A 15164-nucleotide genomic window follows, 5' to 3' on the forward strand; every position below is an offset into this window, starting at 1 on the left:
AGCTCATTAAGCAATAGAAACTGCTCTTATTCAAAGTCCATAGATGCTGACATTGCATTTATCTAAAAAATTATTAATGTTTTCATGGAAGTGTATAGTAGGAAAGACATTCTATACTTCCAGACTGAGAATTCTCTGGCTTATAACAATTTCACCCATTAGTTATTGCCTTTTCCTTGAAAAGTAAAGATTAATGATGCTAAAATGATACACTATAATACAATCAAGTTATACTTCTTTCTGACTCTACCTCAGATGTTGATGATCTGGCACTTTTTTTTTTTTTTAGAAATAGCACAAGTTCATTTGAAGGAGAAAGACAACCCTTAAATAATAAGGCAATTATTATTTTAATCAATAGCAGTATTATATTTTAAATTAATCTTCAAAAGTCCCTGAAGCTAAAATTTCAAAAGTCATTAATCAATTAAGCAAAATAATACAGTCTTTCAAAGCAATCTATCTCCTGAAGGTTGCTCAAATTGTTTTCTGAGAATGAAATAAAAACTTAGCACATTTTCTTGACTTCATTTAAGTAATTTTATTTTTCTAATAAATGTGATTTCTCAATATGTAAAAATAATATTATGGTTTAAATATGAACATTCTAGTATATTTAAATAGTTCTACTTCAATCACAATAAAATTTTAAATCTGTAAAAACTGCTTTTGTTTATAAACATGAAGGACAAAGTGCTTAAAAACACTTGCTTTCTAAAACCTTTCTAGCAGAAACTTTGCTATGAAATCAGAGTAGAAAGGATGGAACATATCTTTGAAGTATCTGGGCCAAGTGGGTCACTTTGACACAGAGAAGCATTTTTGGTTACCAACCTACATGCAAAGCTTCAGGTAGGGCTTTTTCAGACACATATGTTTAATTTCCAAGACTCTAACATATTAATTAAGTCTGTTTCTCAGCTATGCTAGTAATCAGACTATGATATTCCTATTAGAAACTAAAATATTGATAATGGGGCACAATCAAGGTCGTACACCCTTTATCTTTTTGCTATTTCCTTAATAGTAATCTCCTTAATAATAATTTCCTTATATCTGCTGCTCAATCCAGGGTTAGTCCCTGCTTTCCTGGAATCCTACTTTTAGAGTTACTCATTGAAACTCAAATCCTATGAAACATCTCACCCCCTTCCTACTAAGATGTACAATCCATAGTTTCTCATGGTGTTTTCTCTAGCTATAAATCTAATAAATGTTGTTTTACTATAGTTATATTCCTAGTAGTCTTTACCTGATGGAATCCGTCAAAATTCTTAAGACCCTTTCAGCTTGGAAAACACTAATAAAAACGTAAATGCCAAATATTTAGAAATAAAAGGGTATTTTAAATTTCTGAAATGAAGTGAAGGAATGCGTATACGTGATAAACATCAAATTCATTCACTTGTCTTTTGAAACTAATCTAGGGTTATTAGATGCTACATAGTAAGTCGCTAAGTACTCAGTTTTTTCCTTCCCCCAATTTAATTATTTAATATGGATAATAGAATATTTATATTATATGAGTTATATATAAATAATAAGTATTTATAATATAACTATTTAGGACATGTTTCTCCATGTTGTTGCATTTTGCTCTGGCTAAGGCTCCTGCGATGCCTTTGAATTCCTTTTCATAGCACACCACATGAACTTACTCCCTTCAAAGAGTATATTTTTACTCCAAACCTTTTCCAACTATTTCCACATTCAAATATGTTTACATTACCTTATTCTTCCAGAATATTCTTCACCCAAATTGATTGAGTTGATGTTTCCATTTGGAACATTTTAACTGTCTACAGAATGGAAAACCTGGATAATTTATTATAAATAGGATTTATCAGGGCACAAATGATGTCATTTTAGAACTACTTGATGAATAGCATGAAGTAGTTTTTCCAGGCATATTTGATATAATATCAGTTTTAAACACTTTCCAATATTCCTTGGGAAGGACGCGTGTAGGCCAACACACAGCTTGTCACTTGCTGTTGCTGAAATGTGGCATGCAGGGAAGAAGTAGCTGACAAGTAAATTAGAAAAACATATAGAGCATGCCAAAGAATTTGAACTTGACTTACAGGCACAGAAAAATTCTCTTCATATCTGTAATGTGGAGAAAGATATAAATCTGTTTTATGCTGCTGCAATGAAGAGAAGTATGGCTAATGGATAGCCTTTATAGTTGAATTTATGCTCAATATAAGAAATATTTTTCTAACAACTAGAACTGTCCGGAAAAAAAGCATGGGCAAATTAGGCTGAGTGCCTCTTACTTCCTAGAAGTTACTAAGTACATACTAAATGCCCATGCCTCAGAAATGTCTAAAAAATAATTTCTGTTTTCAACAGAAGATTAAACTTTTGATTCTATGATATTCTCTCTTGGGATTCTAACAAACTAATCAGTGTGAGCATTAAGATGCACACAATTGTGCTACTTCACTAAACAATGAATTGGTACATAAAATAAGCATTTCAGAGTCACCAAGATAGTGATGGTGAGAACATCTGCTGCCATGTCATAGTGGCAAGACAACTTGCCTAGGAAAAGGATTTAACATCAGAGATATGTTTGAGATGTTATGTTGCATTGTGTAGAAGATTTCTTATTTTGCACAGTCATAGGACAAAGTATAAACTATGTTAATCATAATAATGTATCATATAAGTCATTCTATTATAATCCAACCACTGACTAATCTATCATATAATATAACCCATAGCAAACATTTTCAACATCTACTAGAAAGTAGGCACTCCAAGATATTTTGCACATATTAGCTCTAACCCACCAACTAACCTGAAAGACAAATATTATGCTCATTTTATAGATCATAAAACCAAAAAAGATTAGGATCATCACAGACCTAATAAATGGCAGATTGAGAGCTCTGTCTCTCAGTCCTATGGCTTACTTATAAAGTAGACAAACCACTTAATTGCTTTAAAAGTGTTATTTACTTTTTCAAGACTTTAATATATTTACCAAGTAAAATGTTAAGATTAGCCTCTTAACTATCATCAAAGAAGAGTATTTTTTTGTTTGTTTAATAGTCTTGTAGAGTTACAAAATGGGAACATCCTAAACTCTAAGCTCAATCAATCAAATGTAAATTGACTAATACCTATGTTTGGAATAAATATTAATAAGAACACTGGAAAAAGAAGTATAAGTGAATAAAACTTGAAATAAAATTTTAAAATAATTTTGTTCAATAGATTGAAGTAACTGAAATCTGGCAAAAGTTAAGATGTTAAAAATCTTTGATGATTATTCTTTAAGACTCCTTAGAATGGCAACTACTGTCACTTCCAATGTTCTAGGCAGTAAATCTCCCATTTTTCCTTAGTAGTCACAACTTATGCGATCATCCTACCCTAAATTCTTCAACTAGCATCTGCTTTTGCTACTCCTCTGAAAATTTTGGATTTCTTATAATCCTGCTTTTCAGATATTAAAAGAACTTATCCTGGCTTCCATTGTAATTTACCTATACCATTTTTCAGTGTGACTAAGAAATTAACAAATTTTATGAGAAATAATAAACAGTAAAATGTAAATGAAGAAACAGAGTTGATTTCACCGTGTGTTATATAGTATTGTACCTGCAGGAATAACATTATAATAGAGGAACCTGTGTGGCTCAGTCGGTTAAGCGTTCGACTTTGTCCCAGGTATCTTGAAGTTCAGGAGTTTGAGCCCCAGCAAAGGGCTCTGTGCTGACAGCTCAGAGCCTGGAGCCTTCTTCAGATCCTTTGTCTCCCTTTCTCTCTTCCCTTCTCCTGCTTGTGCGCTGTCTTTCTCTCTCACAAATAAATTAAAAAAATTAATAAAAATAAAAACCCAAGTATTATTTTAAATAATAATGGTGAAAGGATGAAAGCTTTTCCTCTAAGACCAGGAGCAAGAAAAGGATTGCCACTCTCTCTTACCACACCTATTCATCATAGTATTGAAAATCCTAGCACAAGCAATTAGGCAAGAAAAAAAAGTATCAGATTTGGAAAGGAAAAAGTAAAATTGTCTCCATTTGCAGATGCTATGATTTTATATATAAAAATTCTTAATGATTCAACCAAAGAACCATTAGATTTAATCAATGAATTGAGTTAAATTGCAGTATACAAAATTAACATTCAAAAATCAGTAGTGTTTGTATACACTAATAATGAAGTTTCTGGAAAAGAAATAAAGAAATCAATCCAATTTACGATAGCATCAAAAACAATAAAATACTTAAGAATGAGTTAACTAAAGAAGTGAAGATCTCTGCTGAAAACTACAATAAACTGATGAAAGAAATTGAAGAAACAAATAAATGGAAAAGTAGATCATGCTCATGGATTTGAATAATTAAATTTGTGAAAATGTCAATACTACCATGCCATCTACAAATCTAATGCAGTCCCTATCAGGAGTCCAATGGCATTTAAAACAGTAGTAAAACAAACAAACAAACAAACAAATAAAAAACTCCTAAAATTTATATAGAACAACACACAAAAAACTCCAAATAGCCAGAGAAATTTGAGAAAGAAACAAAGCAGGAGGTATCACACTTCCTGATTTCAAGCTATACCATAAAGCTATAGTCACCAAAACAGTATGGTACTGGAATTAAAAAAAATAGACCCATGGAACAAAATAGAGAGCCCCAAAATATACCCAAGGATATATGACCAACTACTATTTGACAAGGGAGCCAAGAATACTCAGTAAACAAACAAACAAACAAACAAAAACCAGTCTCTTCAATAAATGATGTTGGGATAATTGGATATTCACATGTAAAAGAATGAACCAGACTCAAATATTACACCACTCACAAAAATTAACTCAAAATGTAATAAACACTTGAAACCTTAAAACTCCTAAAAGAAAAGATGGGAACAAAGATCCTTGGCATGTATCCTGGTAATGACTTTTTGTATAAGACACATAAAGCATAAGTAACAAAAAACAACAAACAACAACAACAACAACAAAACAAGTAGACCAAGCTACACCAAACTAAAAAGCTTTTGTAGAGCATAAGAAACTATCAACAAAGTGAAAAGACAGCCTATGAAATGGGAAAAATATTTGCAAACCACATATAGATGAGGGATTGCTATCCAAAATCTACAAAGAGTTCATATATTTCAGTAGAAAAAAAAAAACAACATAAAACATAATGCAATTTAAAAAATAAGCAAAGGCCCTAAACCTAATTTCTCCAAAGATATACAAAAAGCTGACAAGTACATAAAAAGATGCTCAACATCAGTAGTCATTAGGCAAATGGAAATTGAAACCACAATGAGATATCATTTTATGCCTATTAGAATGGCCATCTTCAAAAAGACCAGAGATAACATGCTGGCAAAGATGTGGAGAAAAGGGAACTCTTGTACATTGTTGGGAACGTAAATTGATGTAGCCATTATGGAAAAAAATATGGAAGTTCCTCAAAAAATTAAAAAATAGTACTCCCATATGATATAACACCACTTCTGGAAATGTATCTAAAGGAAATGAAAACACTAACTCAAAAAGATATTGGCACCTGCATTGTACACAGCAGCCTTATTTACAATCACTAAAACATGTAAATATGCTAAGTGTTCACTGATGGAGAAATGGATAAAGAAGCTGTGATGTATACATTTAACAGAATATTATGCAGCCATAAAAAGGGAACTCCTACCATTAGTGACAACTCAGTTGTACCTTGAAGGTATTATGCTAAGTGAAATAAGTCAGACAAAGAAAGGCAAATGCTATATGATCTCACTTATATGTGAAATCTTTAACAAACTAATAGAAAAAGAGATCAAACTTTTGTTTATTCAAGGTGGAGGATGAAGGGAAGGAGACTTGGGGAAGGTGGTCAAAGGTAAAAACTCCCATTTATTAGATAAATAAGCACTAGGACGTTCAACATGACCACTACAGCTAACATAGCTGCATCTCATACAGGAAAGTTGTTAAGAGAGTAAATCCTAAGAGTTCTCATTACACAGAAAATTGTGTGTTTTTCCCCTTTATTCCTTTCTTCTTCCTTTTCCCTTTATCGTATTTATATGAGAAGATGGATGTTAGCTGAACCTTTTGTGGTAATAATTTCACAACATACATGGATCAAACCATCATGCTGTATGCCTTAAAGTTATACAGTGATGTATGTCAATTACTCCTCAAGAAAACTGGAAGAAAATAATAAAATAAAACAGAAATTTTATAAAAGTTAATGCTGAAAATGAAATTAGGAAACACTCAAGGAAATTAAGTAATTCTAGCAGATTTTTCATCACCTGAATTTTTAACACAAGCGATTGGCTACTGGATAGGCAAAGTAATTAATGTAATGAAGTGGGAAGTGCTTCCTGCAGAGCAGTCTATTATGTATTTATAAAAGATCAATCACTGTGTAATCTAGATGCTAGCCAAAGAGATGGATAGCACTGTTTGTGAAAATAAAAAGTAGCTATAGGGGTGCCTGGGTGGCTCAGTCTATTAAGCATCTGGCTCTTGATTTCTGCTCAGGTCATGATCTCACAGTTCATGAGTTTGAGCCCCGCATCGGGCTCTGTGCTGACTGTTCAGAGCCTGCCAGGGATTCTCTCTCTCTCTCCCTCTCTCTGTTAGTCCCTGACTTGTGCTCGTGCTCTCTCTCTCCCTCTCAAAATGAAACAAAAATAAACTTAATTTTCAAAAGCAACTACTGATTATCAACTAAGATAACTAAAATAAGACATTGCCAACCCCAAAACAATGTTTTGTAAAATTAATAAAACTAATTATTGATATCTTTTACCTAGAAAAAAAGAGAAAGTAAGGTCTTGGGTAGGGCTAAATATGACCTTGTAATTGGTGGCTACATATAAGAGGAGGGATAGAAGGAAAGAAAGAAAAGAAAATACAGTGAAACAGGAATATTTTCAACTCCTTCAGTCAATTCCAAATAACAGTGGGGAAAGAGGGCTATTTACAAGAGGGAAATATAGAAAGAGGCAAATACATGAGAGAACCTGCTGGAATCCCCAGGAGATAGAGAGCAAAATATTTGCCTTACTTCCCTATTGTAACTTCCACAGAACAAGTTTATTCAGTTATGTATATGCAATTATTTATAAAGTAATAGTATAATATGTCCTTATGATACTCTTCACAATTAAATACCGTTTTTTCAAGCTAAATTTATTTTTTTTAATGTTTGTTTATTTTTGGGAGAGAGACACACACACAGAGTGCGAGTGGAGAAGGGGCAGAGAGAAAGGCAGACACAGAATCTGAAACAGGCTCCAGGCTCTGAGCTGTCAGCACAGAGCCAGACATGGGGCTCAAACCCATGAACTGTGAGATCATGACCTGAGCTGAAGCCGGACACCCAATTGACTGAGCCACCCAGGTATCCCTCAAGCTAACTTTAGTGGCCTATGACCATATGACCCAAAGAACCTGATCTGTTCTCTACCATCTATTACACAATCCTTCTTCACTACCTAAGAGCAGAAACTTGTATACTATCTTCATAATAATGTTTCTGTACTTTCCAATTTAACTCTAATATACAAATTGTGAATATAAAGACCAATTTTGCTGTTTCAGGTAATGAGGAGGTCTCTTTCTCAGGGCTTCTATGAATTTTAATTTCGATAGCATAGGAGGATATCTCTAAACAGAAAAACAAAATAATGTTGTGTATTCTGTGCTTTACCTCAAGGCAAATGTGTAGTGCCATTAGGAAACATTAGGAAAAATATCTTACAAATTTCAAATGTCTCTGCTTCTTAAAAGAAAAAGTAGAAGCAGAAATGGAGCTAGAACAAGGCATCAAGATAGAATGATTAAGTAAATTGTGATATATATTCATGATAAAATATTGTATACAGCCATGAAAATGAATAAATTACCACTATATGCAGTGGCATGGATGAATGTTAATAGCATAATGTTGACATTATGAATGCATAGAATATGACCTATTTGCATAATGTTCAACAATAGACAAAATTAAAGCATGTTGTTTAGAGGGAGCATAGACGAGTGGCACAACTAGGGAAAAGAAAGGGAGTCGTTCTCGTAAATATTAGCGTGTTGTACTTCAGACAAGGACGAAGGATAAATGATCAAAACGAAGAGCCCAAGCTTCTGGCTGCTGACAATTTTGCATTTCTAACCTGGTTCACTGGATACTCACATGGATGTTTGCTTTGGAAGTATTTGTCAGTCTGTAAATGTAGGTTTCCTGCTATTTCCTGTATGTGTTTTAAATGTTAATTAAAACGAAAAGAAAAAGAACCCCAAAGGAATTGGAGTTTCCTGATTCCAAAGACATCTTGGGTTAAATGCTGTAGTGAAGTTTGTGAAAGTGAATTATTTCAGCCAAAAATTCAACTGCAGTGTCTTTTTTAATTTTTATTTTTTTAAAGATTGTTTTAAGTTTATTTATTTATTTTGAGAGAATAAGTACGAGTGGGACGGGGTGGCGAGAGAGGGACAGAGAATCAGAAGTAGGCTCCGTGCACTGTCCCCAGGGAGGGCTCTGTAGGGCTCGATCTCATGAACCATAAGATCATGACCTGAGCTGAAATCACGACTCTGCAGCTCAACGACTGAGCCACTCAGGAGCCCCTAATTTTCATTTTTTTTTAGACTCTGGATACCCTTCCATCCCATCTGACCTGCCTCGCTGCCCTCCTTCCTGCCACACAGATCTGTTTTCACCATTCCCTGTTTCACCATTCACCAGTCCTTTTGGATACATGCTTTCCACAACACCTGTTACAAATCTGCCTCCCACAGCCTCTCTTTCCTACCTCACCCTGCCTTAGGTCAAGGCCAATTCCTCAGCTGAGAGGCTATGTTACAGACAATAAAGAAAGAGGTTCTGTGACATTTCTCCTTTAGATCCACACATCCCCTACCCAACCCTCTCTAGGAATTGAGCTGTGTCTCTACTATGATATTACCTTCTTATTCTATAGTTAGGACAATCAGATAGGAGTTTAAGGACTGAAGATCTCAGTATTAGAGACATAAGGCACTGAACCCTTCAAAAATTCGGAAGAAGCATGTGTCAATCTTTAACACCATTGTCATTTAGTACAAAAACCGTTGTGTTTAGTAGGTGCTTTTTTTCAAAATATGTGATTAGGCATTGAGGTAGTTTCCTTGTTTTACTGTAAGTTGTCATTCTCTTTCTCTCTCTCTGTCTCTCATTCTCTCTTAATCTCTTAATCATTCTAGTTATTTTTGTTGTATTTCAAGGGGCAGAAGGAATTAAATACTTTTATGGCAATAAATCTAGTGGCAAATCTAAAACCCTGAGATAGAATTATCATTTGCCTTTTATTCATGATGGAACAGATGCTTAAAGTTTGAGTAACTTATTTAAAATCACAATCAATAAGTTGTTGAATTAGAGTTCAAGACCAGACTGTCTTCATAGCCCATGCTTTCTACATACGGTGCTACCACACAGCCACCAGAAATTCAATTAGTATATTAGAATCAAGGATCTACCTTCATCTTCTTCCACGTACTGGAACATAAAAAGCTTTTTTGGTCATTCACTGCTACATCCCTAGTGCACTTAATGACAAGGGTTAGGAGTTATTTATAGAATAAGGAAGGGATATAGCACCTCTATCTATGTGAATAACACAGTGTATATAATACCCAGTAAACAAAAGAAGAGATTATGCACACACCATTTTTACTGCATAAGTAAATATTTTGGTTAATTAGAAATCTGGGTGTAATCTGGTCTCTTTCCTTCCTTTCCCCTCCACAGCCAATCTACTAAGTTGTTCTAATACCTCCCCTGTCCCCTCTACATCTCTAAGTCCCCATCTCCATCTCTCTAGTGCAGTTCAGATCCATTTCCAGCCTGGATTTCTGCAACTGTCTATAGGATTTCCTTTTGTTTCTCTTCCCTGGTCCCGACCAATCTGCTCTCCACATTGTAGCCAGAGGGAACCTTCCTAAAACGCAGAAATCATATGACCCTCCCCCACATAACATCTGCAAATAGAGGCCATTTGCCCAAGTGGGACAGTTCAAATATACCTTTGGCTTGTAAGACTCTTCATCACCTGACCATGATTTCACCCTCCTGGTTCCTCCTCCCATTTCTGCCCCACTACTTACACCCTCTCACATCCCCAGAGGGGTTGCACTTCATTTCATTTTCTGGAATCAGCCATGCACAGTCCAGGCTTGACACATGCTGTTTCCCTGACAGGAACAGTTCATGTCCTCTCTCAGCGGCCTAATGCTCTGTAATACAATGGCTTGTTTAATTACGCCTCTGCCAGGGGCCCCGTCTGTTTTATTACCCATCTCCTCTCCATTGCTACCAACAGGCCTGGAACAAGGTAGGGCCTCAGTGATTGTCTGAATTAAAACAGAAAACGTGTTGTATACATTCAAAAAATAGGATTTTAATCTATCCCTCAAATCCATAAAGGGATAGCGTTTCCATGATACAGGCAAATAACTCAATTTAAAACGCTATTGTACATTTTCATTTTTATAAATAAAAATAACAAAAATTGTGATCAATATGTGCTCTGAATGTTTCTGTGTTTAAAGAAGCCCCAGGATTCTTATTTAAACATCCCAAGTGCCAATCATTTGAAAAGCGTGACCTGAAAAAGAAAAAAAATGTATATAAATCAAAATCAAAATGGCAACTCTGTTTACAAACAGGACTATAGATCTAAACCATTCTAAACCCCTTACTCAGTGAGGGGGAAAAGTTAGTAGAAGGAAGGTTTTATGAATTTATTTTTATGAAACTACAAGAAGCATAAACATATAGAGGTATGTTGCATTTTGAAAACAAAAATATTTGAAATAGTAGTAATAAAGGGGATAACTAGGAAGCTTCTTTACCCTACTGTAGTTATGGCAAATGAATGAGTTTCCTTTGTTAGTGAACCTGAATGCACTTAACCAGTGGTCTTCCCCCTGTGCTACAGTCCAAATCGGAGAGTCCCTGTGGTATTTGTAATCAGAACTACATTGCCAGTCCTTCTGTTAACGAAGTCCGCATATTAGTGGCCGTTGAGATCTTCATAGTGCCCAGGAGAGCTCACTGCTCATAGTCAGCCATCGTCAACACTAAAGGGCTAGTTCCTTACCCTGGAATTCAGGAGGCAAATGGTAGGACCATCTGCACCTCTTCGCCTTGATGTCTTCTAAGTCACTGAGTTATGTTGATTCTACCTTTAATGCTCCTTGATTCTTGACACCTCTCTTCACCCTCAGTGCTGCAACCATCTCCAGGCTGAGTGTCCACAGTGGCTTCTTAAGTGGTTATTTTCATCAACTTTTGACACCATTTCATCTATAATCTTCAGGGAAAGGATAGCATTATTTTAGAAACACAAATATTATCTACTTGGATATTTTTCTTCAGTCTTATGTATTTATTTTATTTTCTCTGATGCTGCATGAAGTATACCATAATTTTTAGTTTTGACTGACATAAACTGAATGTTCAGTTATCTCAAGATTGACGTTTACTATTAATTATGACATAGAGTTTATGCTTTCCAGAATTTTATGAAATTAATTTTTGGTAATAGTCATATTTGACTTAGCCACAACATTAGACTGTAGATGATTTATCACCCACAGATAATTTATATTGCAGGTATAATGTGACTTAGGTTAATCAGTGGTTAAAAGGTATTAGTATTTAATGTTTGAGCAACGTATCAAGTGGTTATAAGATAGTTGTATTACATATCCTGGCATTTAATTTTTAGCCTAATTGCATATCTTCTTTAATCAATATGACTTGTTAAAGTTGCTTATACCTTAATAACTTAATTAAATAGATATGATATGTCTGCAACTGCTTGATCTATCTTCTTCATGTGGTCATTGCTCCACTGATTTGAAAGTCTGTTTCCTTTAACAGATTCCTATTATTTCCTCCTGGTTCATAGCATTGTTCTTACTCCTGCTAGTATCAATCATGTTTCAGTAGCCTTGCAAAGACCTTCTTCTCATCAGGACCACCACACATTTATTAGGCTCCTTTGTGTGGCCTTGCCTATAAAGCACCTAAGGTCTTTTACCTCAATATCCTTTACTATTTGTACTGGCAGAGTAACTTAGTAACACTGTTTTGCCTCCAAAACTATATTTTATGGATAGTCATCCAGTTTCCCATAAGACTTGGAATCTCTTCTATCTCCAAGTGAGTTCCCTGGCCACAAGCACTTGCTCAAGAGATTTGAAAGTTATTCTTTGTAAATATTAATTCTGATGTCCCTTTACTATTTATATTAGGACATTAACATTTTAAGAGGCAGGATGCCCTTTTATTAAGAATGTGCATTTTGGGAGCACCTGAGTGGCTCAGTTAAGCATCTGACTCTTGATTTCAGCTCAGGTCAGGATCTTGCAGTTAGTGAGTTTGAGCCCTGTATGTGTCTCCATGCTGACAGTGTGGAACCTGCTTGAGATTCTTTCCCTCACTTGTCTCTCTGCCCCTCCCCTGCTCATGCTCTCTCTCTCTCTCTCGCTCTCGCTCTCGCTCTCGCTCTCTCTCTCAAAATAAATAAATAAACTTAAAAAAAAAGAATGTGCATTTTGGAGCTAGGATGCTTACATTCAAATCCTCACTCTGCCATTTTTACTTGTTGTGGGATGTGAGTAAGCCATTCAACCTTTCTGTGATTCTTTTTTCTCATCTATAAAAAAGGTAGATGATAAGTAGTCACAGATTTATTGTGATTATTAAATGTGTTAATATAGCAATGTGTTTACAAGAGTGCTTGGTATATACAAAACACTCAGTGTGTACTAACTATTGTTATTATTGGCATTTTTATTCTTACAGTACCTCCACAGTGATTATAAATACAAATAGACAATCAGACTTATAAGATACAAATTGTTTGTTTGTTTGTTTGTTTTGAAGAGAGAGAGAGAGAGAGAGAGAGAAGGGGAGGGGCAGAAAGAGAGAGGGACAGAGAGAGTCCCAGCAGGCTCCATGCTCAACCCAGAGCTCAATGTGGAGCTCACTCCCATGACCCTGGTATCACGACCCAAGCTGAAATCAAGAGTCTGATGCTCAACCAACTGAGCCACCCATGCGCCCAAGCCATAAATAGTTTTTAATCTAATATTATTCGCTTTGCTTAACTGACGTTATAGAAGAATACAAGGCAGGAGATATAGCAAGTGCGTCATCATTTCATCAAGATCCCAGCAACTATCCAGGTACACAGTTTCTTTTGCCTTCAAACCAAATGAGGCATGTACAACTGTCACAGACAAGAGCGATATGATAGAAGCTGTGTCCTCTATTTCCTACCAATTCTTAATACCGACCTAGTCATGCAAGCCTGAGGCCTGGATGCCAACTCATATGTTTCCTAATGTAGGTGTAGTTTTGCTTGATGAATTCGGCTGACACAACATTCTCATTTATTTGAGCTCTGTTGTTTCCAAGGAAACAGTGCTATGGGAGTCTAAGATCATTCTAGAAATGCCTTTATCAGCCCATACATTGATCATTTACTCAAATTTATTATTTTATTTTGGAAAGAAATTCTAGTTGATATAGAAAATATGTTCATGCAGGAAGTAGAATAAATGTTCGTTGAATTTAGTTAAAAATTTAATCGTAGATATGCACAAGTTTAGACAAATTCATTTATTAGCCTTTTCAAGGATTCACTAAAGTGTTTTGCCTCAAATCTTTCTCTGTATCTCCAGTTCTGATGGCTATAATGTGTTCATTAGAAGTACATAACTAGGCTACAGGTATTTGCCCATATTAATATATGGATGAACTTGAATGATAAAAATGTTAAAATTGGATCATCAATTATTAATATCTCATTACATGTTTTATGACATGGGTATACAAATAACATTCTTCCAACTAAAGAGCTGAGAGCTAACTAAATGGGTCATAAGTCAAGGAAAGCTTGATGGGAAAGATTTCAGTTATTGAGTTCTGCATAACAAACTATTCCAAACTTAGTGGTCTAAAACAATAATTATCTTATTATACCACATCTTTTTGTACATCAGGAATTCAGAGAAAGCTAGAATGGATAGTTCATGTAATCTGTGTGGAATTGATGGAGACCAGTGGTGTTCAATTGGCAGAATGTCTGAAGCCACTTCACTAACAAGCCTGGTATCTTGGTAAGGATGGTTGGAAGTCTATTTTTATTAGGGTAACATTAGAATCTTATGAAGTGACAAAATAAATTGTATCTGTATTAGTTTTTAGATTCTCACATGAAAGCTCAGAGCTCCAACAGCAAGTGCTTTATGGAAACAATATTGGAAAGAACTTGGGTTTTATAACCCAACCTCAGAAGACACATAGAATCTCTTCTGCCACACTTACTGGTTGAAATAGTCACAAGCCCACTCCTATTTAAGAGAGGAGTATGGAAGCACTCTCTCAATGAGAAAAATATCAAATAATTTTTGGCTTTATTTAAAAATAGGAATAGAATTGTAAAGAAATGTCTAGTATATGTAGGGCAATTTGGAGCAATATACTTGAGGGTTAGGGGTGTCCTTTGCTAGGAAAGAGGAAACACAGGGCACACTTTGGTAAGTAGACCTGCTCTCAGGGAGGTAGAAATGTATGAATGACAAATGGCCCATTCATACTGCAGCTAGATGTAAAATTTCCACCCAACAGAAATATCTATGAATATTAACAAAACCAAAGCCAAATTCCAGAATTGGAAAAACTGATATAGAATCTTAAAAAAGTGGTAAAGAAATGGGGACATCTGGGTAGCTCAGTCGGTTGGGCGTCCAACTCTTAATTTTGGCTCAGGTCATAATCTTACAGTTTGTGGCATTAATCCCTGCATCAGGCTCCATGCTGACAGCGCTGATCCTGCTTGGGATTCTCTCTCTCTTGCTCTCTCTTTGCCCCTCCCCTGCTCTCTCAAAATAAATAAATAAACATTTTTTAAAAAGTGGTAAAAATGATTCAAATAATTGAATATTTTACTAACTCATCCATCTAAAAGATTAAATGTTAGGCTGCTGGTTTTGAGGTTTCATAGTTACCTCTTCTCAAATTTATGGGCTTTATTAAACATAAAAAACTCCAGCACCCAAAGTCCATAATGAATCTAAATGTTTGTGGATTAATGAAACGACTTTTTACAATCAT

This window comes from Panthera tigris, chromosome F3 (assembly GCF_018350195.1).
Source record: "Panthera tigris isolate Pti1 chromosome F3, P.tigris_Pti1_mat1.1, whole genome shotgun sequence".
NCBI lineage: Eukaryota > Metazoa > Chordata > Mammalia > Carnivora > Felidae > Panthera > Panthera tigris.